This window comes from Ailuropoda melanoleuca, chromosome 3 (assembly GCF_002007445.2).
Source record: "Ailuropoda melanoleuca isolate Jingjing chromosome 3, ASM200744v2, whole genome shotgun sequence".
Taxonomy (NCBI): domain Eukaryota; kingdom Metazoa; phylum Chordata; class Mammalia; order Carnivora; family Ursidae; genus Ailuropoda; species Ailuropoda melanoleuca.
Window position 1 is genome coordinate 4,681,462 of NC_048220.1, and position 26,021 is coordinate 4,707,482.

Here is a 26,021-nt window from a genome sequence, read left to right on the forward strand (position 1 = left end):
GTGTATATATACAATGGGTTATTACTCAGCCATCAAAAAGGATGAAATCTTGCCATTTGCAATGACATGGATGGATCTGGAGAGTATTATGCTAAGCAAAATAAACCAGAGAAAAAATTATATGGTTTCACTCATATATGGGATTTAAGAAACAAAACAGAGGGGGTGCCCGGGTGGCGCAGTCATTAAGCATCTGCCTTCAGCTCAGGGCGTGATCCCGGGGTCCTGGGATCGAGCCCCACATCAGGCTCCTCCTCTGGGAGCCTGCTTCTTCCTCTCCCACTCCCCCTGCTTGTGTTCCCTCTCTCATTGGCTGTCTCTGTCTCTGTCAAATAAAGTCTTAAAAAAAAATCTTGTTTAAAAAAAGAAAAGAAAAGAAACAGAGGATCATAGGGAAGGGAGGGAAAAATAAAACAAGACAAAATCAGAGAGGGAGACAAACCCTAAGAGACTCTTAACTATAGGAAAGAGACTGAGGGTTGCTGGAGACAAGGTAGGTGGGGGGATGGGGTACCTGGGTGATGGGCATTAAAGAGGACACATGATATAATGAGCACTGAGTGTTATATACAGTTGATGAATAACTCAACTCTACATCTGAAACTAACAATGAATTTAAATAAAATAATAAAAGAAAAAAGATGGTCTTGGGGCACCTGGGTGGCTCAGTCAGTTAAGTGTCTGTTTCTGCTCAGGTCATCAACCCAAGATCCTGGGATCAAGCCCCATGTTGGGCTCCCTGCTCAGTGGGGAGTCTGCTTCTCTCTCTCCCTCTGCCTCTCCTTCCCCACCACCCCCACCCCCAGCTCATGCTCGTGGGCTCTTCTCCATCTCAAATAAATAAAATCTTAAAAAAAAAAAAAAGATGGCCTTTCCAACAAACTGTGCTAGAACTGGACACGCACATGTGAAAAATGAATCTAGATACAGACTGTATACCCTTAACAAAAATTAACTCAAATGGACCATAGACCAAATGTAAAATGCCAAACTAACACTCCTAAAAAATAACCAGAGAAAATTTAGATGACCTTGGGTTTGGTCTTAACTTTTTAAAATAACACCAGAGCACAATCCATGAAGGGAATAACTGATACCCTGGGCTGCATTTAAATTAAAAACTTATGCTTACAAAATACATTGTCAAGATAATAGAAGACAGCCACAGGCTAGGAGAAAATATTTTCAAAATATATACCCGATAAAGGACTGTTTAATATATGAAGGACTCTTAAAACTCAACAATGCCCCAGAAAATAAAACAACCCAATTCAAAAATTGGCAGATCTGAACAGACCTCTCACCAAATAAGATACACAGATGGCAAATGGGCATATGAAAAGGTGCTCCACACAGCTTTAGGGAATTGCAAATTAGAACAATGAGATATTACTACACACCTATTAGAATGACCAAAATCCAGACCACTGACACCAAATTCTGGCAAGGATGTGCAGCAACAGGAACTTTTTTTTTAAAAGATTTCATTTATTTATTTGAGAGCAAGAGAGTATGACAGAGAGAGAGAGAGCGCGCGCGAGCAAAAGCACCAGCCAGAGGAGGGGCAGAGAAGCAGACTCCTGCTGAGAAGGGAGCCCCTAGGACTCTTGGATCATGACCGAGCTGAATGCAGATGCTCAACCGACTGAGCCACCCAGGCACCCAGGAACTTTCATTCACTGTTCGTGGGAATGCAAAATGGTATAACCACCTTGGAAGACAGTTTGGCAGTTTCTTATAAAACTAAACATAATTACCATATGATCCAGCAATTGGGCACCTTGGTATTTACCCAAGTGAGTTTCAAGCTGGTGATGGGTAGGAAGGAGGGCAAGTATTGCATGGTGCACTGGGTGTTATACACAAGTAATGAATCACGGAACTTTACATCAAAAACTAGGGATGTACTGTATGGTGACTAACATAATAAAAAATATTATTAAAAAACTTATGTCCACATAAACACTTGCACATGGGCGTTTATAGGAACTTTGTAATTGCCAAAATATGGAAGCATAACAGAGGTCCTTCAGCAGGTGAATGGATAAACTGGTATATGCAGACAATGGAATATTCTTCAGTGCTAAGAAGAAATGAGCTATCAAGCCACGAATAGAGATGGAGAAAACTCGAGTACATATTACTAAGTTGAAGCCAACCTGAAAAGTTTACATATTGTATTTTTCCAATGACAGGACATTCTCAAGAAGGTAAAACTATGGAGAGAGTAAAAAGATCAGTGGTTGGGAGGAGGGGAGATGAATAGGTAGAGCATGGAGGATTTTTAAGGTGTGTAACTATTCTCTAGGATACTATAATGATGGATACATGTCATTATACATTTGTTAAAACCCAGCAAATGTGTAACACCAAGAGTGACCACCTAATGTACACTCTGGACTTCGGGTGATAAAGGCATATCAATGGAGGCTCATTTATTATAACAAATGTCCCACTCTGATATGGGATGTTGGTAGCAGGGGAAGCTCTGCATGTGTGGGGGCAGAGGGCATATGGGAACTCTATACTTGCCACTCAATTTTGCTGTGAACCTTAAACAGCTCTGAAAAAAAAAAAAGCCTAAAACAAACAAAAGCAACAGTTCCATGAAAGTCTGGAGTGGATTGATGACTCCCTTCCTTCCCCTGCAGGTAGATTTGCAAATGAACCAGAATGCTAGTAACTAGAATTTGCTGTGGAAAACATCAACAGAGACGCTGATATTTTGCCCAACATCTCTCAGATTCCGTATTTTACGATGCCTACCGCAGTGATGGTAAGACCTTGGAGAGCTCCCTAGGTGGCTTCCTGGAGGAGAATCCAACCACCCCCAATTATAGCTGACAAAGGCAGGCAAAACTAGCAGCTGTCATGAGAGGGAAAACATTGCCTTTATTGTCCAGATGGGGGCACAATTTAAGCTCTACAAGTTCCACAGTTGAGAGCCTTCAGCATAGGTAAGAAATAGATTGAATTGATACATTCCCCCATTCAATGGCATAGTTAAGACGTGACCATAATCATAGGTCTCTCTCTTTGATGGGTGTGGAGAAGGTTAAAAGTAAAAATACATGGAGGAAACCAACATAGTAAGTCAACCTGGCCTATTTTCACATGAACTTAGCAAATACTAGTAATATCAGGGCATTCTGTCAGCACTTGAGTTCCATAAAGCACCTTAAAAGATTTTTTGAAGTTCACTGGTCAAAATGAACTTCATATTTTGATATGCATTATAAAATGTGTGACTTCATACACACACACACACAAATACATGTCTTCCTTCATTTCCTGTTTCTCCATACCCTTCACTCTCCATTAATGTTTACAGTGATTTTGTTGTTGTTACAAGCAACAGAAACAAGGGAATTTGTTATCACAACAATCAAGGGGACCACACTGATGGTCCCAGAGGCCTGCCATGGAGCAACAGGAAGAGGTGAACCACCAGGGAAGGAGAAGGGGACAGGGCCACTCCAGGCTGCATTGCAGAGGTCCCTGATCCAGCAGAGACTCCACTCCAGGGGGTGGCCTCCCATCCCGGGCACTGGGCTTTGGCTACTGCACGAGGAGGGGAAGGCTTCTGCCACTAAGGTCTTGGGCTCCCTCTAGCACAAGGATACCCACTTCCTGTGGGAGGAAATCGTTAAAAACAAGACCTCCTGCCACCCCAGATAATCTCTCCACAAAGGTAGAATGATAACAGGTTTTAATTAAATATGTTTTAAACCAGATTGTGATACCCATCACAGACAGTCCACAACAAGATTGCAAAGACAGAAGGAATCTCACCCTCTCATAGCCAGGCAATGAAAACCCAGTGTATCACATGTTTTCAAGGTAAACCACAATTGGTCCTCAAGAGTTGATAGCATCATTTGTCACACATAGTTCATCTTAAGTTCACCTGGTAATTTGAATCACCACTTATGTTTCCTAATTGCCTTTACCCAAAGGAAGAAAGTCATTTTTATAAATAAAACCAGTTTTTAACAACAACAACAACAAATAGAATTGGCATTTTAATTACATTAAAAGACTCAAAAACCAAACTGAGAAATGGAAAATACAGATACCACAGAAATACATAATGTGATAACAGATAATTTTATACTAACAAAGATTAAGTTAGAAAAAAATTCCTACGTAAACACAGAAGTTACCAAGATTGAATCATGAATCTTGAATCCAAGAAATTGGAAATCTTAGACCAACAGCAAGAATAAAAGTTGAATTAGGAATCAAAAATCTGGGGCGTTTGGGTGGCTTAGTTGGTTGAGTGTCTGGCTTTGGCTCGGGTCATGATCTTGGAGTCCTGGGATTGAGCCCCACATCAGGCTCTCTGCTCAATGGGGAGTCTGCTTCTCCCTCTCCCCCTCTCTTCTTGCACTTAATAAACTTTTATAAAAATAAAAATAAAATCTCCCAGCACAGAAAAGCCCAAGACCATATGGTTTTATTGGTGAATCCTACGATTTAATAACTAATGACAGTATTTATCAAAATTTTACAAATAATGGAAAAGAGGGAACACATTAAAAATGACTTCATGAAGGGGCGCCTGGGTGGCACAGCGGTTAAGCGTCTGCCTTCGGCTCAGGGCGTGATCCCGGCGTTATGGGATCGAGCCCCACATCAGGCTCCTCTGCTATGAGCCTGCTTCTTTCTCTCCCACTCCCCCTGCTTGTGTTCCCTCTCTCACTGGCTTTCTCTATCTCTGTCAAATAAATAAAATAAAATCTTTAAAAAAAAATGACTTCATGAGGCTAGTACTACTCTGATACCAAAGCAGGATAAAAACACAAGAACAAAAAAGTCTAGTTTGTCTGACTCCAGCTTTCTTTTGATGTCCATTTGCATGATTAATGTTTCTCCATTTCCTCACTCTCAGTCTGCAGGTGTCTTTAGGTCTAAAATCAATCTCTTGCAGACAGCCTATAGGTGGGGCTTTTTTTTTTAATCCATTCTGACACCCTCTAGTTTTTCATTGGAACATTTAGTACATTTATGTTCACAGTAATAATTGAATAGGTAAGTAATAAAATGGCAATAAATACATGATTTGTGATTGTTTCTGGAGATTTTCTCTGATCATTTATTGTCTTTCTCACTTTGGGCCTCTCCTTTGCCCTCAGAGTCCCCTTTAATATTTCTTGCCAGACCGGTTTAGTAGTCATAAACTCCTTCAGTTTGTTTTTCCGGGATACCCTAGCTCTCCTTCTATCCTGAAGGATAGCCTTACTGGATAGCTTCAGATTTTTCCCACTCAGTACTTTGTCTCTATCATGCCACACTCTTCTGGCTTGCCAAATTTCTATGGGAAGAGCTGCAGCTAGCCTCAGGGCTAGCTTACCCAGTTTCCTTACCTCAGGGATACCCTCACTCTGCCTGGATCCCCTTCTTACTGCATCCTGGAAGCTCTGCAGGCTCTGAGCCAGGGCAGTTGTGGGGACCCCAACTTGCTTCTTGCCTCCAGACGCTGTCCTTCATCCTTTTGCCCTGTGTCTGAGACATTGAGATGATGTCATTCATCTGGCTTTTTACTTGGTGTTGGAGGGAATTTGGATCTTGTTATTCCATAATGGGCAGAAGGGGAAGCTCTGAAAGAGTTTTGAGGTAAATTATTGATCCCTAACTTGACTTAGATTCTTCATTACTTTAAAAAGACATTTCTCACTTAGTTCTTAGCATTCATAAGGTAGATTATTCTCAATACTATACTTTCACAGATCCATAGGCAAAGCATTATAGATTATTTTGTATAAAATTATGTTTGAATTAGAATTTTTATATTTCTGTCAAGAGTCACCTAACAGAAGGGAAGAAAAAGAAACAAGTTCATCCTTCTGGTCACAGCAAACTAACAGCTACTTTTTTTTTTCTCAATATTTCTGGCCCCAGCCTCAGGGCCTTCACCAGCCCCAAGTTCCCCTCCCAGCCCACAGGGCAGCTCTGAGGATAACAGGTGTGTGACTTTGTACACCTGGAGCTCTGACTTTGCCCACAAAGTCCTTATGACCTAAAGGTGAGCAAGGCCCCTCATAAGGACAGTTAGTATTTCCTGAAACAAAGAAAGAGACCCTCCAGACCAGTAATTACTTAAAGTCGTTTTAACTGCTCTGAAGGTTTTCAGATTCTATCATTCATTACTGAACAAACAATATCCAGGCACAGAGATGCTTCCCAATATACCTGTGAGTAGAGGCATTGGATGTTACTTCTCCTAGTGATGCTGGTTCCTGACCTTCCCATTTAAGGATTTCTCATCACCAACAGACATAAAGGCATGTGTGGGCCTTATCAGTGTAGAAGAGTCTCTGAAAACCACTCACTTATCAGGAGTGAGTCATGCCAGGGTTCGTCAACATTTCTCTGTCCCTTTGAAGCCAGTCCTTGGAGAGAACAGGGAATCCAGAGTTTCCTACAAGAACGGGGAATCCTTGGAAAGGAGTTTCATCTTGAGTCAAGGAAGAAGAATCACATCCTGAGAAAGACAATTGCTTTGTGCCCAAGTCCGGGGCCATAAAGAAGAGCTGGCAACAATGTCCCCAGATGCTGATGAGTTTGCAGGACTGCCATTGGATTATACACACAGCCAACAAGTAAACCCTAGCCCATCCCTATGGAGAAGCCCTGCAGCAGACCCTGGGCCTCAGGTAGGTCTCTCCTGTATTCAACTTTAAGTGACCAACATGGGCTGGCGCAACCACCACACTGTGCCCTAAGCAGCGTGGAGAACTATGAGACCAGTATCTGCCTATGGTCCCCTTTTCAGGAGACTGGACAGCACTTAACACACTAAGTTAACCTTTACAACTGGGGCCCAAAGCAATAGTGCTGAGGAGCTTTGCTGCCAACCTATTCAGAGTGGCCATGACCCCCATGGAAGGCAAGCCCAGAGGCAGTGATCCAGGGAGAGGGTTTAGGCTACTTAAGCCAGCCCTGAAAGGGTCTGTTCCACTCAATTCCCTGTGCACAAGGCCACCTCCCACTTCCCAGAACCAGCTCCAGGCCTGGCCCATCCATGTTCCCAAGGATCAAGCTCTGGGTCCCCCCACAAGTGAACTGTATTGAAGATACCCAAGTACTAAGAAGGGTCTCATGAACTTTGAGTCCTGCCTGGTCATCTCTGCAACCATTTCCCGTACTTCTGCTGGCAAACCTCAGGCCCCAGAAGATGTGAACCCCTGCTGACTCTGAATCAGGTCTTGAACTGAGAGACCATTTAAGTATGATCCCCTCTGCACTCAAGACACTGGAAAATCACAGCTCCATATACACAGGATTCCCTCCCTTCCATAACCAAATGTCATGGGGAAAACGGATGAAATTGACAATGGTCCTCCATCCCTTTCATCCTGGTGACAGGGGCTTGAATGGTACCCAGAATTATATTGAGGGGAAAAAAATGACACAGGCCAAGGGACACAGAGGGAGCACAGATTCTGGGTGCCTTGAGATTTACCATTCTTCGCTCCCTGCTATCTTGTTTGAAGCATATCAAAATGAAGGTCTTTTTCCCTCTATATAAATCTCAACCTACCTAGTCTTTCTCTTGAAAAACTTTTATTACATACAATCCATCACACTTCTGTTGCCAATAAGAAAATCAGTGAAGATAATTAGAATTACAGTCCTTTGATGAATGTACTTTTCCATGAAGATTATAAGTTTTGAAAGAGTTGCTAGAGGATACCCATGAATGGCAACATTTCAAAAGAACATTCTTGGGGACAAGACTCTCTGTCTAGTGTATCTAAGGCCAGGCAGAGAGACTGCTAGGAAGTGATGAGGTGGGTAGTTCACCCATAGATTAGTCAGTGACTGGCATAAGCACAGACATATCTGCTGGGACTTGATAGCAGCCACCTGTCTGAGCCCCTCCTCCTGGTGGGTCAGTTCATTCTCAATCTCACGAGTTTCTAGGTCAAGCCCTAGTCCTCTGTCCCAAGTTGCATAGATTCTCATAAAGCACTCTTCAATTTCTCAACAGAAAAAAAAAACTGAAAACCTGACCACTGAACCCTTTTAAAACTGAGCTTTCTCCACCCTGATTGTGGGTTAGAAGCACTTGGGACCTTCAGATCCCACCTGCATCATCACATCAGAATCACTTAAGAAGGGATTGTGAAAGCGTCTCCAGACAGTTCTAGTCTCCAGCCTGCATGGGACTCCATTACTAGATTCCCTGGCCCCTGCAGCACAGGGAGGTGGGAAGGACCAAGAAGACCCCTGCATCAGATGCAGCTCATGACATGGTATGCGATGTTCCTCTAAAGAAGTAGCTCTCTACCCAGACTGTGTTGCATCACCCAGACACTTTTTACAAACACAAATTCCTGGGCCTCAGGCCCAAAATAATTAAGTCTGAATCACTGGAATGAACTTTTAAAACAGAGGAGTCCACTCTAGCATCAGGGCTGGGGAGCTGTTCTACAGCTGGTTTCACTTCCATGATCCATGATCTCACCGAGCTTGGAAACCAGTGCGAGAAGTGGACGTGACCAAGGGGATAACACTGGAATTTACTAAGAGTTAGCTGAGGTCAAGGACTAAAGGCCCAGTGCCTAAGAGGATGTCCTCATCTGAGAAGGCCTCTACGCACAGGGAGCCTGAGACCTGAGCCAGGAGCAGCAGCCAGCTCAATGACCGGCATTGGGAGAACAGCCAACATAGAAGGAACAAAGCTTCTGAGGCAATGCCTTCCGGAATACATTGAGCACGCTTTTGCCTCAGGAACATTTGCAGTTTGGCATGTGGGGCCCAGTGATGCTCTGTAATCACTGTCTTCACTGTGGTCCTGCATGGCACACCCTCTCCCAGTTATCCAATCAAATGCTAGTTTATGGGCTCCTGTAAGTGATTTAGGAGATGTAACCCAAGTCAGGATTCATGAGTTGGCCTGACTCAATCAGGTGGGTGAGACAGAAGTTCTCCTCCTTTGCAGTGCAAGATGCCAGGACTCAGGGAAACACCAGATGGGCCCAGATCAGGGCACAAGGAAGTGCTGAGGCTCATCGCAGACCTTCTCACTGGAACAGAGGTCTTGATGCCCAGGGCTCACTCCCCGGGCAGGACACAGGTTCTGAAAGGGATTGTGCAACTATGGGCTGACCAGCCACTCTGCCTGCATGTGGGATGGGTGAAGCTCAATCCATCCAAGCCCTTCATTAGCAGTGGGGGCTCCCCGTGTAACAGAGACAGTCATACATTGAGGGCAGCACACATTTTTACACTTGGGAATTCTTGACTACCCAAATTCCAGAAAATCAGAGCAAGTGCCAGCTATAAGGGCCCTAAATGCAGCCCCGTTGCTGCCTAGAGATGCATCATGGGGAAAACTAAAAAATGGAAGTCAGCCCAGGGAGGCAGTGTTCTTCGGTTTTATGGGAAGATAGCTAGATTGTCTCATTACACAAGCATTTTTACATCTACGACATACGAGCTATGCACAGTTATGTATTTTACAAATATGGAAATTTTCAATCCTCAAGACATGTCTGCTGGACGGTGCTATTACTACCCTCATCGCCAGAGCAGGGTGGTGGCCTCCTTCATCCAGCTGCTCTTCTCGGAGCTGGAAATAAACTCCAACTCAGGCTCCAGTGCACGGGGCTGCTACATGCTGCTCCTGACAGCCTTCTTGGGCTGGTCCTGTGACATTCCTGATGTTAAGGGGGCTGTGTGTCTGCCCTCACTCTGTTGTGCATCTCCAATGTTCAGTTTAGGTCCTGATTATGTTCTTGTATTATGTCCTCTACTCATGCTCTCCCTTCATGCTTGACCACAGCACTCTGTCACAGATGCTCTCAAATCCCTCTGATTCCCTTCCCACCCCGTCATTTCCCATTGTCTGCTTGTCGTGGGTTTTGTGCCTGCTGATTTTAGATATAAGTTAGCATCAGACATTTTACTTGCTGGGACTTGGATAATTTGGTGCCCTTAAATAATATTGGTTTTGTCCTGTGGTGAAGTTAAGTACTGTGAATGAGACTGATTTCACAATTTAAAAACTGTATTTTGCTTTGCTTCAGATGGTCTGAGCTATGATTTCCAGTGAAAGAGCAGGAAGAACTGATGGAAAATCTACAGAAGTAGATGCAGCAAGATGAGGATCCTGAGTAGAAGGTGGAATTTAAGTTTAAAGCTCTCCAGTGTCTACCACATACTCTTTAGGAACCACACTCAAGACAGGCATGAACTGGTCCCACTGGGCCACAAGATCCGCAGAGGACAGTGCTCACACAGACACCCCCCCACCTCCTCCACAGCAAGACAGACTGACCCACCATGGATGCCCAGTCCACACAACACAGGTGACACTCGTCAGCAAGCTCGGAGATCCCTTACTACCCGAGACAGGATCCTAGCACTAAGAAAAAAAAATCAAGATGAAGAGTAAAGAAGAGCTGGAAAAGAAACCTCTAGAAACGGACAGATTTTCAAAATCCTTGAAGATGATGTGTACTCTGTGACCAACAGGCCTTGGGACTGGAGCGGGGCAGAGGTGAGGAAAGGGAGCTAGACCTAGACCCAGCGCTGGACCAAGACAGAAAAGAGGAAATAGGTGGCACAGCTCCTTCGAGAAGCACAAAGTGGACAAGGAGCCCATGGACAAGGGTCCATGGTCTGCCAGAGAGTTGAACAATTCCATCTAAAAAAAAGTTGGCTGGGCCTCCTGGCTGGGAAGGAGTTGAAGATAATCTAGAGTGGCGGCCCCCTGATGAACTTGCCCCTCCACCAGCACCCAGGCAGTCAGAGCCTCCTTACCTCCTCCCCTGTCCTAGAATGTATACCCTGACTAGTGTCCCCACTGTGGGGGCTGCTCTAAGGACATACTTTTAGAGAGTATAAGGTGTTGAGAACACTTAAAGGGCATGTATGCCTGACCCAAGTTAAGACCACTCCATAAGCTTTCAAGATTTGGCAGGTGGGTGTGGAGATCGGTTTGTCTTGTGGCCACCTAAACAAGGGAACATATATATGAGACTTGTCTTATTAAACTGGCCACCTACTCTCTGGAGTGGTCTGATTCTTTTCCTCGGTCTCTCCCTGCCCTCAGTGTATGAGGGCTGCTTCCGATTACACCCAAAAAGTTCCAAGTAGGTTGAGACCAACAGAAGGCACTAATTCTCTGAGGAAGCAAGAGGAATGAGAAGCAGCTGGGAGATTTCTTTGGTCTTCCCAACAGTTGTGCAACATGCTGCCTGAAACCATGGGTCACATGGCTGTGGACAGTGACAAGGAGGAGTATTATAGCAGAGTGGATCAGGAAACACCCCATCGGCTGCTGAGTTAGATACCCGAGACTACAGGCTGTATATGAACAACAAGGGGTATTTGCCCAAGGCTGCATGCCATTTGCCATCCAGATGTCTGGAGGGCTAAGAACCAGGCACTTCAAGGAAAAGGTCATGTTTGATCACTGGTGGAAGACTAATAAAGCAATCAAGTCGAGACAAAGGAAACTGATGGAATTGAAGTCAAAAGCCCAAATAGCTCATTTTGAGTTCCAAATCCAAAAATAGTCTACACAAGGAAATGTTCCCACTTCTGTCTCTGCAATTCCTAGAAGGTTGCTACGGTTGTTGTGTAAATGTGCATAAATATTTTGTTTTACAATATTTTAGTTCCATTAAAATGGGTTAAGGGGCCAATAAATCATTGACCTTGAAGCACTTTCCCCCTGGACTTGTTCAGAGTGGATACAGCCCTGGGCTTCAGGCAAAGATTAAGCAAGAAGTTATGTGATGTCCTCATGAGCTTTCTATATGCCTCTGGATCATCTCTGGTCCTCCCATGAAGATGCCACCAGCCAACATCTCACAAGTTCCCAGCTCCAGGACCGGACCAACGATCTTCCATTTGGGGAGCATTGTGGGCTCCACACAAGTGTTCTGTGTGCAGAGTCCTCAGGTCCCTCAGGAAAGGCCTGATGCTGGAGCCCTGCATGGTTCTTGCCATGCCTCTTTCCTGCCTTTCTCCCAACAGCCGCCAAGCCCCAGCAGCATGGTCCACCTCCCTGTCCATCGTCCAGATCCTGGACTTAAAATTAGAACCTGGATTCCAATTCCATTTGAGAGGAGATTTCCATGAACCCTTTCTTCCTCAAAACCAGTAAAATGACAAGAAGTGAAATGTAACTAGACCATCCTCTAGTTCTGGATTGTAGCAGAAGCTTAGTTGGGATCCGAAAAATAGAGAAGGCAAGAGACACGGAGGGACCTTGGTTTCCTAGGGGACTTAGCACCTATCGCCTTGTCATTATCTCTCCATCATTCTTCCTGCACAGACCCTCCTTTACAATCATCAGCAACCTTCACTACCCTGAACCTGATCAAGCATTTATCACTGGAAACAGGACTTTGATACAGCTTGAGAGAGAAACAAATATCAGGGTTATGTACTCACCACTCCTCCCCAAACCCAGTGAGGGAAAAACAAAATTTGAACTTGAATAAAATGAACGTCCTCTCTACTTGGACCCTGGGGTTGAAGGGATCCCAGAAAAGACAAAGGTCAAGGTAAAACTTGGAACTCAGGCTCTTGGCAAACTTGGGGTCTGTCATACTCCTCACATTCCTGTCCCCATCATTACTGCTCCTTGAAGGATAAGTTACCAAAGGGGACCACATAGATAAGGTGACCTACTGGTGAGTGACAGATAGAAAAAAGTGCTCAGCATATCTCACCTTGATTGGTGAGACCAGACCTCGACTTAGTGGCTGCTCCCTGGGGAGTCAGGTTCTAGGATAGCTGGCACTCTGGGGGTTGAAGAAGATGCCCACAGACTCCAGCTACCCAAACATGGGCAGCTGTCTGAAACTGTCCTGCAGATGTGTGCAGAAGCAGCAGCCCCAGGCACCAGTAGGGGTTCCAGGCACTGCATCCCCAAAAAGGTGCCCCCGTGCAGGTTGGGGCATCCTGGGGTGGCATTTATGATCCAGATGGTCACTGAACCACTTTCCCCTCCACCTGCCACTGGACCCCAGGGACAATTCTGTACCATGTAATAGCATGGAACATGCCCACAGTATCACAGGCTCACCATGGTGCTGCGTTCCATGATGACCTAGAGTCAATGACACCCTCTCACCCCACCTTCTTCTAGAAGCCAGCCAGGATGTGAGAGATATCCCAGGGCAGTGGACCTGGCAAACAAGCCTTCACTGGGGCTGAGCTAATGCCAGCTGGGCTCTGCCCAACTATATGCAGAGTGGTACCCTACTTCTCCAATCAGGTGGTGCCTACTGAACACCGGAGGACCTTCTGGAAGGGGCAATGCCCAAGAAGGTCATGAAGCCCACAGGACCTGTCCTTATAAACAACCACAGATGTCTCACTGGGATCACCCATGCTAGACCAGTCATGGGTGAGTTTCCTATCCACATTAGAAAAAATAGGATGCTCCTTTGGCCAAAGAAGAGGCTATAAACAAGCTTTGAGAACACTTTCCAAATGTGTGCTTATTTCATCCACTATATAGACATGGAGTTTCAAATCAGGGTTGTGAATGGTTTCATTGAAAGTAAATTGAACATGTGAACCTGGATTCCCCATCTTCCTTTTGGTTCACCCACACCCACTCCCAGTATTCCAGTCAAAGCCTTGTTCAGGTACAGGTAGGCAAGGACTGGCAGAGCAGAACAAAGGCCCACATCCTGGAGTGAATCAAGAGGGACAGTGGCTCGGTGGGGCTGGACTCAATCCATAGGCAGCCATGGAAATCCACCAGGACACATCCCTGGGGTCCAGAGATAGCTCTCAGCAGAGGGGAAGGGAGGCTGAAAGCCATGGCTGCATTCCAGGACCTCTGAGTTCGGCCCCATGCAAGCAGCCTCCCTGTGAAAAGTGAGAAGCAGCCTAGAAACTACCAACCCTCTACCCACATGGTTGGGGGCTGATGAGCGGACACTGGGTGACTTGAGTCTGAAGAGACAAGTGGATCCAGAACCTCAGTAAGGTAAGAGACAAGTGGAATCTCTCTGGCCCATGTTCAAGGTCCATCATCAGAAATCCCACTACATCCCAGAGTTCTGTCACACCCAGAAGGCGATTAGCAGACAACTCCATGAACACTGCCTGAAAAAAGGTTGGGCAGGTAACACCTGACTACCAAATGGGGGGGGGAGCATTATTAGAGTGTCACCTGCAGTGTATTCAGATTCCAGACTCCAACTTGGAAACCAGCTGCCTTTTCCAAGTTCCCCGACTGAGTGGGATGGGTCACATTCCTGGACTGCAGGCCCTGAGGCTGCAGGGCCTGCTCTGGCAGAGGCTACTCTGGCCCTGACTCATACCTTGCTCTGGGCTGTGAACTTCAGACATGACTAGGGCACCTCAGAGGCTCAGGGGGACCTGGTAACTGATGTGTGGTGAGGACCTCCAGGCCCCAGCCAGGCACCCAGGGCCTGAGTCTTCCCCAGTCATCAATGTGTCCATATCCCAAGTTTTCTCCTCTCAGAAGCAGGAGCCAAATTCTCCCATGAACCAGATCTAGAGGCTTTGAGAATCTGGGAATACTGACTCTAATTCCACCAGGGAGACAAGGTCTTAGCACAGTCCATTGTAATAATGAATCCTTCCCTCCCCAAGCCAGTGTCATAAGATAGACTTTGGAATGGAAGCAGACCACTTTCATCTCTTTCTTGGTGGCCATGATTGGAGGAGAGGGTTAGGGAAGCCAAGGAGTGGAGTGAGGAGGGGCCTCAACTTCCTGGGGCCTTGAGATCAGCCACCTTCTCCCCCTGCTTTGGGACTCATTCTTAGCGCTCAGAGGCTCATTGACCTTCAAGGAACAATTTGTAAATCAGAGAGGGCAGCTCTTCAATCCTGCTCTCAGAATTTTCCAACAGGCCAGCACCACACATTTACTAGTACTACGCTTCACGTGCTCATTAACACTGAGCTGAAGTTTCTTAAATAATCTCTAATTAGAACGTTTCTGTGTCATGTGTGTAAACCTGTAATTTGGATATGCCAGGGTCATGTGTCTTGCATCAGTTTCTCCAATTTCTGGCAAGAAGTGAATGAGTTTTTCCCATTTTAGATCCCAACTTACCCCAATCTTTCTCTTGAAAAGCTGCCCTTGTTATTAAACAATTCATCACTCCTTTATTAAGAGGATTAGTCAAAGTCATTACGATTCAATTTGTGTTTTTTTTTTAAAGATTTTTATTTATTTATTTGACAGAGATAGAGACAGCCAGCGAGAGAGGGAACACAAGCAGGGGGAGTGGGAGAGGAAGAAGCAGGCTCATAGCAGAGGAGCCTGATGTGGGGCTCGAACCCATAACGCCGGGATCACGCCCTGAGCTGAAGGCAGACGCCCAACCACTGTGCCACCCAGGCGCCCCAGGATTCAATTTGTTGACAGACATTGCCTTCCCTCACAAAATATAAACTTCATGAGAACGGAGCTGGCTTTGTGGTTGCTACAGGGCACATTTGAAGGCCAGGATCCAAAAACAAACATCCTCATGGACTTGGGCTCTCAGTCTTGTGTGTCAAACCCCGAGAGGGCCTCTGCTAGGACCCATGGAGTGGGCAGCCCACCCACAGATTAGTCAGCAATCAGCATGGGCTCAGACACATGCAAGCATCTCTGTGCAGGTAGAGGCATTGGTGGCTGAACCCGACTAGTTCTGGGCTCCAGGTCTTTGCTCTGCCAAGCTGCCCAAAGACTTTCCTCCAGGGCATAGAAAGGAACCATCAGCCCCAGGTATATTAGGACCCAGATTCCTCTATCTTGGCTGATAGGTGGGTCTTGTACCTATAGAGGCTCTCGGCTGGTCCATCTCCCGAACCACCACCCACCCAGAGGCTTCCAGGGACAACTGGTAGCCCTTAGATATCGGGAAGTATCCAAGACTCAAGATGGAACATGATACAGCTTGGACCCAGGCTCATACCTGGATGACCCAGATGTCACACTGGTCTTCCTTACCCTTCTCCCAGAGACCTGTGGGAGGCGCCAGCCACCAGCAGGGGGCAGTAGGGACACCACCAGGCTGGAGGGCCTACAGTGAAGGAGGCAGAGCTGTCTCTAGTGGGAGGATCAGTGTGGGGACTCACCCTGTGCCCCCTCTCCCCAGCCCCATCCCACCTATACTCAGCCTCTCATTACACACTGAGGCAATGATTGAAGCCATTTTAACCCACACCAGTTTTATTCTCTCTGCCCTAATCACATTTCCCCTAAACTTCAGTTTCTGTTGATACAGAGTTTTCCTTATGCCATCCAGAAATCTGAGGGGACTATCTCTCCAAACACTTCCAGTCACTTCCAGGGACTTCAGAAACTGTCCTTGCCTCACCCAGGAACCTCCAGTTGTCACCCATGAAGACCTTCCCTCAGGAAAACCTGGTATGTTCGTTCACTTCAAGTACTTTGCCTGTAAGATATTACCAGTGCCCCTGTATTCAAGTATTCAGTCAAGAGTTTAGATGTATTTGCACAGAAATACTTTAACTGAAATGGTTATGTTTTTACTGAAAATGTAGGTCTCTTCAATGTAAAACAATTTCCCTTACAGTGAGGATTTGCCATAAGTCTTAAAGGTGAACACAAGCAATTTCCTCACATGTCCTCAAGCAGACAGACAGCCCTAAAAACATTTGAAAAATCACTTCATCAAATGCCATATCCCTCCAGAGTCAATCTCAGGAAGAGTTCTAGGTCAGGCCCTTGTCCTCTTCCCCAAGCTGCTCTGATATTTTATAAAGCGCCCTTCGGTCTCCCAGGGGAAAAAGAAATAGAAAGATCTGGCTGTTTGGACCCTCTTCTCTACCCAGAGTGCGCATTACAATCATCCCANGACCCTCTTCTCTACCCAGAGTGCGCATTACAATCATCCCAGGACCTTCAGAACTGCTGCTATTCGGGCCCCAACTGGACTACGTCCTCAGACTCACTGAAGAAGGGTTTCCCAATGCAGAGAAGGGTCCATCTCCAAGCAGTTCTAATCTACAACATCGGTGTGAAGCACTAAAATCCCAGCCCCCTGGAGCAAGGTGAGATGGGGAAGGACCAATAAGGTCACTGCTCTCAGGTGCACTCATGGTAGGATGCACGATATGATTCTAGGGAGTAAATCTCCACCCAGGCTGCATGTTGAGATCACCCAGAGACTTCTAAATACAAATCCCTGGACGTCGGTCCAATATTTTTAAGTCTGAAGCACTGGGGACGGACCTTGGAAAGAAGAGTCCACTGTACATCAGGGCTAGGAAGCTATTCTTCCAAATGAATTCGCTTAGTGTACATGATTCATGAGCTCACAGAGCTTAGACAGCAGTGGGAGAGGGGGCTTTGGGATTTACTAAATGTTAGTGGAGGTCAAGGGCAGACTAAGGGAGCAACACCTACAAGGGGCACCATCTGGAAGGTCTTCATGCACAAGGTGACTGGCACCTCTGTCGGGTAGGAGCTGGCTGGAGGAACAGCACTGGAGTGTGACATGCAACTAGCAGAAGGAGCAGAGCTCCCGAGGTAGGAAGGTGCTCGATGTACTCAGGATGTGTGTACTCAAGATTTCTGCTGAAGCGGAAGCTGTAGGGAAGGATAAAAGGAATTCAGGAACTGTTCCCTAGGAGAAGACACTGTGTGTCCACCCCCATGTCATCTACATGAACATCCTGAGGTCCCAAATGGGACCCCTGCACCCCCAGCCCTCCATGGTACCTCTACACGCACTTCCTGTCTCTTCCTCAGAGACCCCACCCCAGAGGCACTGAGCCACCTCTGCTGAAGAGGCGGAAGCCTGAACTTTAAGGCAATTGGAATGTCGACGCCTACTGCACCTGACCCAAGAGATGTCCCGGCCACCTCTTGTCCCCAAACCCAATGAAATGAAAATAGGCTGTGTAATTGAGTGAGAGGACATCTAGTTCTGTCTGGTGCCTAAGACCCAGGCAGAACAAAGACAGAGACCAAGGGGCAGGGAGAAAACTCAGCTTCTTGGTACCTCGGGAAACATCTTTTTTCCTCCCCTCCTCATCGCTCTTCCCGCACAGAGACTCCTCACCCATCATGGCGGCTTTCAGATCCTAGAGGAGGGAATTGGAATCCTGCCTTCTGCCTTTCCTGCCTGCAGGATCAGACTGCTGTTCCGTCCTGTTCCTGGACCAAATTCCCTCCGTTTACTGCAGCTGCTGCTTCTCAGGTCAGTAGACATTTTCTGTATTATGATATAAAACTATGCTATGGACTTCTAAGTCTTCATGTTAACCTGTGTTTATTTATACTGTATCTTTTAGAGCAGTTTCTCCACATTTCCTTGGAGAAGTTCAAATGAACACACATCCCCTTGAGTATACTCAACTTATACCATAAACAAAATCTCAGCTATAAACATACAGCTAGGTACACATCACCTTTTCTCTTTCCTAATAATGCCTAAAATAAGAAAACCACCCAGATTACAGTATTTGCAAAAAATTCCTTTCCCACGGAGGATAGAAGCTCAGTGAGGACTCAGTTGCTGATGGGTCATAGAGGGCATCCATCTTCTCACCCCTGGGGCAGGAATGAACATCTGCACCTGGGGAAAAGCCTGGTTGAGAACCTCTGACCCGCGTGTTAAACCCCAGGCTGAAGGTCACACTGGGATCTCTGCCCTGGGCAATGCGCCATAAGTCAGGCATTGACAGCCTTGGGAACAGGCACATCTGACCCAGGCTAGAACACCACCACCCTGCTCAGAGGCCTCCCCCCACCAGACACAAGCTCCTGTGTCCAGTTACCCACAGAAGGAGCATTGGTCTCAACACCAAGGACAAGACACACAGGGTTGCCACTGAGGACGCTACTGCTCACATCCATGGGAAAAGCCCCTCATACCAGAACTAATTCCAGAGTGAAGAACCATCAGCTAATCTCATAGTTCTATACGGACTGGTGTTCCTGCACTTCCCACTCACCTGGAAACTCTCAGCAAGGAAAGAAGGATTCTGAAGTCAGGGGTGTCCATGTGTGACAACGCCCCCTCCTTTCACTCTGCAGTCGGGGGGCATGGAGCCCAAGGACGCTCTGCAACCTCTGTCGACCTTGTCATCAGGCACACCTTCTCCCAAGGTCCATGTCAAACCCTCATTTAGGGGCCCTGTGGTTAAGGACATGTACCCCCCAAGTCCTAAGCCCTTGAGTTAACCACAGGATTTGTGGATTGGGCTGACTCAGGCAGCTGGGGGAGTTAGAAGTTCTCTGGTAGTTTTAAAAACCACATTGGAGATCTCACTGGGTTCATACATGTCAACCCATCATGGGTAAGGTTTCTATCCCCATTAGAGACAATTCTGGCCAAAGGAAGAGGCTAGAAACAAACTTTCAGACTTGCAGATTATGTGCGTGTTTGGTCACATATACAGACATGGAATTCAACCTCGTTTGTGAATTGCTTCAAAGATGATTGAACCCGTGACTCTGGAAACTCCCATCTTCCCTCTAGACCACAGCAAACCCACCGCCCTCCCAGGATTCCACTCAGAGCCCTGCTCAGGTGCAGGTGTGGGAGGATGCCAGAAGAGAACAACAGCCCAAAAGCTAGAGTGAACCAACTGGGACAGTGGCCTGGTTGGGCTTGACTCAATCCACAGGCAGCCCTTGGAATCTGCCCACCAGGACACTTCCATGATCTCCAGAGACAGCTCTCAGCAGAGGGGCAGGGAAGCTGAGTCACCGCTACATCCTGGGACCTCAGAGCTCAGCCCCACACAGGTAGCCTCCCTGCGGCAAGTGAGGAGAAGCCTGGACACTCCCCTCCCTCACCATGGCTGGGGTCTGATGCCCTGGCACTAGGAGACTTGGGTATGAGGAGATGGGAAGTGGATCCAGAACGTAAGGCAGGAGACAGATAGAAATTCTCTGGCCCATGTTCAAGTTCCATCATCAGAATCCCCACTATATCCCACAGTTGTGTCATAACTAGCAGGCTGTCAGCACATAACCGAAGGAGCGCTGCCTGAGATAAGGCTGGGCAGATCCATACCCCTTTGCACGTTAAGGAAGAAAACAAGGTCATGGAAGGTCTGAAGCCTGTCATCTATTCAGGGTGTGTTTCCATCTTTGGAACAAGCTGCCTTGCCAAGTTCCTAAAGCCATTGGGTTAGGTCGCATCCGTGGACTGCAGGCTCTAGTGGATCCAGGGGCTGCTCTGGCTCTGACACAGACACTGCTCTAGAGGGTCAACATCAAACATGACCAGGGCCCCTCAGAGTTCAGGGGGCCCAGTCAGTGATGTGTGATGAGAACCTCCAGGCACCCAGAGCCTGAGTCTTCCCCAGTCACCTTGCAGCCCATCTCCTGAACTTTAGCCAGAAGAAGCTACCAGTTCCCCTCAGGAGAAAGACCCAAACTCCCCTCACTCTGAACCTGATTGGGAGGCTTGGAGATTCTCTGGAGCATTGATCCTGACTCCAGTGGGATGACATGACACTAACACAACCCCATGTACCCATGAACCCTTCCCTGCCCAAAGCCAAGGTCATGAACAAACTTCAGAATGGACAGGCAACCTTCATCCCTTTCTCCCTGTAGCCAGGATTGGAGGAGAGACACAAGGCAGCCACGGAGCTGAGAGCGGCTCATCTTCCTGGGGCCTTAAGATCAGCCTTCTCCCCCTGCTTTCTAGTGCATTTTTGGTGCTCAGAGGCTCATTGACCTTCAAGGAACAACTTGAAACTCAGGGGACAGCTCTTTAATCCTGCCTTCAGCGTTTTCCAGCAGGCCGGCATTGTCCTTTCATTTGTTAGTTCTGGATCTCATCATCCTAATTAATGCTGACTATGGAAGTAACTGAAGCTCAGTATTCGTGTTGTGTGTACGTGTATTTCGAGGTCACGTGGTATTAAATGTTTCTCCACACTCCTCGCAGGAAGTGTCAGTGAACTTTTCCCCGGATATAGAACCCAGCTTAGTCTAGGCTTTCTCTTGAAAGCCATCCTTACGCTCAACAATCCACTCTCCTATTATGAAGAAGGTTAGACAAGAACATTAAGATTCAGTCCTTTGGCAAATACTGCTCTCCTGCTCAGAATGGAAACTTGCGAGAACGGAGCTGACTTTACGGTCACCAGGGGGCGCCGGTGAGCGGCCACGGATCCGAAACTGAACCTTCCAGGGAAGCCAGTCCCTCTGTCTTGGTCTATCAAAGCCCAGACAGAAGGGCTCTGCTAGGACCGGGGTGGGCAGTGCACCCACAGATCAGACAGTCACGGCTGCAGGCATATCTGCAGGGTTTTAGTGCTGTCACCCCATCTGGGAGCCCTTCCCCCTGGGGATCTCTGTGGAGGTAGACACTGGTGCCTAATAAGCGTCCTTACACCTGGACCCTATGTGCTCACCTCAAAGACTCTCCCCGTCAGAGCGCCGTGGGGGTGGGGTAGAGCAGCTGTCCCGGGTGCATCCGTTCAAGTTCCCCGTCCGGTCTCATGGAGCCGGGAGGTTAGTGTTCTTGCACAGACCGCAGGCTGGATACCCCGTCTATCTACCCATCTACCCTAGTCCCCTGGAAACAACTCACTGCCCTGAGATTTCTGATTGCATCCAGGGAATCAAGACTCAACACGTTGTTGTCAAGACTCAGGGAGGACCTGGATGACGCAATAGTCAAACCACCTGATCCCCATCCTTTCCAGAATCCTATGGGAGGTGCCAGGCGCCACCAGGGAGCGGCAGGGACACCACGGGGCTGGAAGGCTCAGAGCAGACTCTGGTGAGAGGAGCAAGGTGGGTCTCCCCCTGAGCCCCGTGTTGTCAAAGTATATGGGTGTCTGAGCCCCTGTCCCCAGCTTCAGTCAGACTTACCACACCCAAGAGCTTAAATGGCCTCAAACATTCCCTCAGTTTTTCCCCTCTCTGCTCCCTTCTGTTTTCGCCTGACAGTCTAAAAATTCTATTTCCCTTTTGTCATTCAGGAATCTGTAATGACGATCTCAAAATCTTAAATAAAAAAAAAAGTAATTCGTCAGAGAGCAAGCGAGAGCACAAGCAGGGGGAGCAGCAGGCAGAGGGGGAAGCAGGCTCCCCACTGAGCAAGGAGCCCCATGCGGGACTCGATCCCAGGACTCTGGGATCATGACCTGAGCAGAAGGCAGATGCTTAACAGACTGAGCCACCCAGGGGCCCCTGTAAATACTTTCAAGTAACTTCCGTGGCACATCAGAAACGGTCCTAGACTCACTTGGCTCCCCCAGGCACCCATTACTTTGACATCTAAATACCTTCCAGGAAGACCTAGTACTTTGACCTGTAAGATACTAACACAGTGTCCCTTGTATTCAAATCCTCAGCAAAGAACTGCAACACATTTACACAGTACGTTGTTTAAGAGCATGCGAACGGGGGGCGGGGAGGGGGGGAGAGACTCTCAAGCAGACTCCCAGCTGAGCTGGGCGCCCACCTCGGGGCTCAATCCCAGGACGCTGAGCTCTTGACCTGAGCCGAAACCAGGAGTCGGACACTTAACTGACCGAGCCACCCAGGTGCCCCTACACAGGGAGCATTTTTAATTAAAATGCTTTTACTGAAAAACTGTTTTACACTGAAAGATAAACAGTTTTGTCTTACAGCACTGGATTTTCATGAGCTTTCAAGCTGAGTACAGCGTTTCCTCACATAACCTCAAGCAGACAAACAGCTAGAAAATATTTGACAAACCTGTTAACCGGCCCCTCTCCAGAGGCAACCTCAGGAAGAGTCCTAGGTCAGGCTACAGTCCTCTGCCTCAAGCTGCAGCGTCCTCTTAAAGCTCATTTCTCAAGGGCTAAAAGGCAAGCAAAACCAGAAAAACCTGGCCAGTCGGACCCTCTCAAAGCTGAGCTTCTCTATCCTGATGGTGCGTCAGAACCACCTAAGACCTTCAGAACCGCAGACACTTCAGATGCCCCCTGGATCACTGAAGGGCACTCTGAAACCTTGGAATTCTAATCCACAGCCAGGGAGTGACTCCGTTACTGAAGTCCCCACCTCCCTGGAACACAGTGAGGTGAGAAAGCCCAAGGAGGCTCCTACCATCAGGTGCAGCTCGTGGCAAAAATCCAAGAAATCCCTCCAGGGGAACGGAGCTTTACCCAGGCTGCTTGTTGCAATCAACTGAAGAACTTTCTACACAGTCGCAGACCTCAACCCAAAATCATTAAGTCCGAATCCCTAGCATTGGCCTCTGATCAAGGCCTCACCTGATTCCACTGTGACATCAGTCCTGGGAAGCTACTCTACAGCCTGGTTTGCTTCCAGACACGAAGCTGGAGGGCTGGACCTGACCGTGGAGTTATGTGGGGTCTATGAAGCAGGAGTCCATTTCCAGGACTGAAGAACAAGAGGAGTGTCCCCACCTTCTCAGGCCTCTGTGCACAGGTGGTCACAGACCTGAGAAGCAGGAACCAGCTTGATTCACAGCCCTGAGGGTGGGGGATGATGGGAAATGAGCACTTCACACAGAGGGACCGAGTCCCCGAGAGAGTTGTACCCGCTGTAGTCAGGCAATGGGAGAAGGTAGGTGTGGCTGGAGCCTGGATATCGAGAGGAAAGTCCTCTTGATCTGAAGTGGTCGAGATTTCCGGATTAAAGATGGCGGAGGAGTAGGGGACCCCTTTTTCAGCCGGTCCCCTGAGTTGAGCTGGATAGGTACCAGACCAGCAGGAATATCCACGGAATCAGCCTGAGACGCAGGAAGATACATCTGGATCTCTACAAATGAACATCTCCAGCGCTGAGTATCGAGGTACGAAGCGGGGAGCCGTGAAACCGCGCACAGATATCGGAAGCTAAACAGAAGGGGGAGGGAGCCGCCGTGTCAGGGCGCCGGGAAGCGGTAGCCACCTGCAAGGGGGAGCGGACAGACCGCGGACCCGCACGCTTGAGACAGCAGGCTGAGAAGGGAGCTCCGGGAGCGCACGCGGGACGGCTGGCGGTTGGCGGGCCACCTGCACGGGGGAGCAGGCGGACTCGCGGACGGCACCCGCGAGACAACAGACTTAGAACGCGAGCTCCAGGAGCGCGCGCGCAGGGCGGCTGGCGGGCCACCTGCACCGGGGAGCGGGCGGACCGCGGACCCGCACTCTGGAAACGGCAGACTGAGTCCGTGAGCCGGGAGCGTGCACCACCAAGCATCTCACGGAGCTCCGGAGCTCCGGTGTGCTCACTGGATCGAGGCTGAGACCGGGAGCTCCGGGAGCGTCCGCGGGGCGGCTGGCGGCTGGAGGGCCACCTGCACGGGGGAGCAGGCGGACTCGCGGTCAGCACCCGTGAGACACCAGACTGAGACGGGGAGCTCCGGGAGCCCGCGCGGGGCGGCTGGCGGCGGGCGGGGTTGGAAACACAAAGGACAGAGACGTGCCGGCCCTGGAAGTGAGGGCTGGGACGCCGGGTGTGGGGCGCACAGCCCGGGATGCTGCAGGGTTGAGCAGCACCAACAGAAACAGAGTTAAAGTGGCCAGAACATCAGTGGAGAACGATCCGCGATCCCTCTGTTCTGAGACAGAGGCTGAATTTCAGCCGCTGCTGCTCTCTCAGAAGAGGCATAGCAAACCGCCAGGGAAAGCCGCCAGAGAACAAAAGCCCGGAAATACCGGCTCACAGGGTGCCCATCCCCATCCCCCCTCGCAAGGGACACAGAGACTCTACCCAAACAGGGTTTTCTGAGTACCTGCAGGCAGGCCCCTCCCCCAGAAGGCAGGCTGAAAAATCAAGAAGCCCACAACCCGGAGCGCCTGAGTGGCGCAGTCACCAAGCACCTGTCTTCGGATTAGGGTGTGATCACAACGCTCCGTAAGGAGTCCTTCATCGGGCTTCTCCACCGGGAACCTGCTTCTTCCTCTCCCACTCCTCTGCTTGGGTTCCCTTTCTTGCTGACTGTCTCTCTCTCTCTCAAATAAATAAATAAACTCTTTAAGGAAGAAGCCCACATCCCTAAGATCTCTATAAAACAAGGGCGCACGGCCTGGGTCCCAGTCAACACTTGGGCTCTGGACAACCCTGCAATCTCTCTTCATCAGAATGACGAGAAGGAGAAGTCCCCCCCAGCAAAGAAAAGATAATGAGTCTGTGGCCTCTGCCACAGAATTGGCCTCGGCCACAGAATTAATACATATGGATGTATCCCAATTATCAGAAATGGAATTCAGAGCAACAATGGTCAAGATGATGAGTAAACTTGAAAAAAGCATCAGAGAAAGCGTTGCTGAGAATATAGAATCCCTAAGGGCAGAAATGAGAGCGAATCTGACAGAAATTAAAAATTCTATGAGCCAAATGCAGTCAAAACTAGAGGCTCTGACGGCCAGGGTCACCGAGGCAGAGGAACGCGTTAGCGAATTGGAGGATGGGTTAGTAGAAGAAAAAACGAAAATAGAAGCTGGTCTTAAAAAAATCCACGCCCACGAATGTAGATTACGGGAGATTACTGACTCTATGAAACGATCCAATGTCAGAATCATCGGCATCCCTGAAGGGGTGGAGAAAAACAGAGGTCTAGAAGAGATATTTGAACAAATTGTAGCTGAAAACTTCCCTAATCTAGCAAGGGAAACAAGCATTCGTGTCCAAGAGGCAGAGAGGACCCCATCCAAGCTCAACCAGGACAAACCTACGCCACGGCATGTCATAGTGCAATTCGCAAATATTAGATCCAAGGATACAGTATTGAAAGCGGCCAGGGCAAAGAAATTTCTCACGTACCAAGGCAAAGGTATCAGGATTACGTCAGACCTGTCTACAGAGACCTGGAATGAGAGAAAGGCTTGGGGGGGCATTTTTAAAGCTCTTTCAGAGAAAAACATGCAGCCAAGGATCCTTTATCCAGCAAAGCTGTCATTCAGAATTGATGGAGAAATAAAGACGTTCCAAAATCGCCAATCATTAACCAATTTCGTAACCACGAAACCAGCCCTACAGGAGATATTAAGGGGGGCTCTATAAAGGTAAAAAGGCCCCAAGAGTGATACAGAGCAGCAAGTCACAACCGATACAAAGACTTTAAAGAGAAATGGCATCATTAAAATCATATCTGTCAATAATCTCT

At 48.0% G+C, this 26,021-nt stretch overlaps 1 protein-coding gene across 4 annotated transcripts in view; it reads left to right on the forward strand.

Moving 5' to 3' along the window:
• Positions 1-2,627: 2,627 nt before the first annotated feature.
• Positions 2,628-26,021, forward strand: part of LOC100467747 (olfactory receptor 1D2) — a 59,010-nt gene continuing 35,616 nt past the window's right edge. For 2 of the 4 annotated variants that reach the window (XM_034655864.1, XM_019801715.2), the window contains exons 1-5: positions 2,628-2,776; positions 10,035-13,963; positions 16,209-16,366; positions 16,837-17,013; positions 18,016-18,164. The gene's annotated coding sequence lies outside the window, so the exon portion shown is untranslated. Of the gene's footprint in view, positions 2,777-10,034; positions 13,964-16,208; positions 16,367-16,836; positions 17,014-18,015; positions 18,165-21,548; positions 21,728-22,569; positions 23,176-26,021 lie in introns of those variants that run through there. The other 2 variants (XR_002143095.2, XR_002143094.2) reach the window with 2 other exon arrangements.